Source organism: Babylonia areolata, chromosome 10 (assembly GCF_041734735.1).
Source record: "Babylonia areolata isolate BAREFJ2019XMU chromosome 10, ASM4173473v1, whole genome shotgun sequence".
NCBI lineage: Eukaryota > Metazoa > Mollusca > Gastropoda > Neogastropoda > Buccinidae > Babylonia > Babylonia areolata.
The window spans coordinates 8418513-8419689 of record NC_134885.1 but is presented as its reverse complement, the minus strand read 5'-3'; positions in this window follow the sequence as shown (position 1 = coordinate 8419689).

Genomic DNA, 1177 nt, shown 5'->3' with positions numbered 1-1177 from the left:
CCCCCCCCCCTCCTCCCCCCTCCCCTCGTCCCCTCTCCCTCCCTCCCTCCTTCCCTCCTCGAAACGCCTTACGGGAGCTACTTCCGGAAACACAAAGGGGGGGGGGGGGGGGGGGGGGGAAGGAAGCAGACCAAGCGTGACGCTATGGCCAACCCGGAACAATGTGTGAGTGGAACAACACGACTGACTACTACATAACACACCTTATCTCCCCCCCCCCCCCCCCCCCCCCCCCCCTTGGTACTGGTGGGGGTCATCGTTATTAAGCGTGACCAAGTGTCCACGCCCCCCCTCCCCCCTCACCCCCCCTCACCCCCCCCCCCCCCCTGGTACCCCTCCCTCCCCATCTCCCTCCCCCCCCTGCCCCCCCCGAGAAGAAAAGAATAATCTCCTTTTATCTAAACTGCCTATATTCACAGAACCGCGCGCACATTCAAGAAGAAGATATTTTGGAAAATAGGCTTTTATCTCTCTAAGAAGAGCAACACATTTCTTCAAAATGTTGCCTGAAAAATATCAAACGCATTTGAGAAGTCAAAAGACCGTCAGCTGGGTTAGGTACCATGTTTGTCTGATTGCTCATTAACGTTATTCAAAACAAAGATGACACTTTCATTACGTTTTCCCTTTCTTTTACACACACAGTTCCAGAAACCTTACAAACGATGGCAACTTTGCCCAATGCCGTTTTACTACCACTACCACTACTACTACTAATACTAAGAATAATAACAACAACAACAATAATAATAACAACGACGACGACGACGACAACAACAACAACAAAACAACAATAACAACAATAATAATAATGATGATGATGATATGTAGTTATTTTATGGCAATAATCGCCATATAATGGGCTCTAAACACCTCACATGAATCAATACATATACAATAATGCATCATACCACACAACAGAACATGGGAACGCAAAAGACGAAACGAAACATTATAACACAAGACAATAAATACTACAAACTGCAGACATGAATATTCACATTAGAAAATGGCAAACGGGCATATAATATGCTCTCTCTCTCCACACACACACACACACACACACACACACAGAGAGAGAGAGAGAGAGAGAGAGAGAGAGAGAGAGAGAGAGAGTATCAGATAGTATTAGTATCAGTAGCTGAAGGAGGCGTCACTGCGTTCGGACAAATCTATA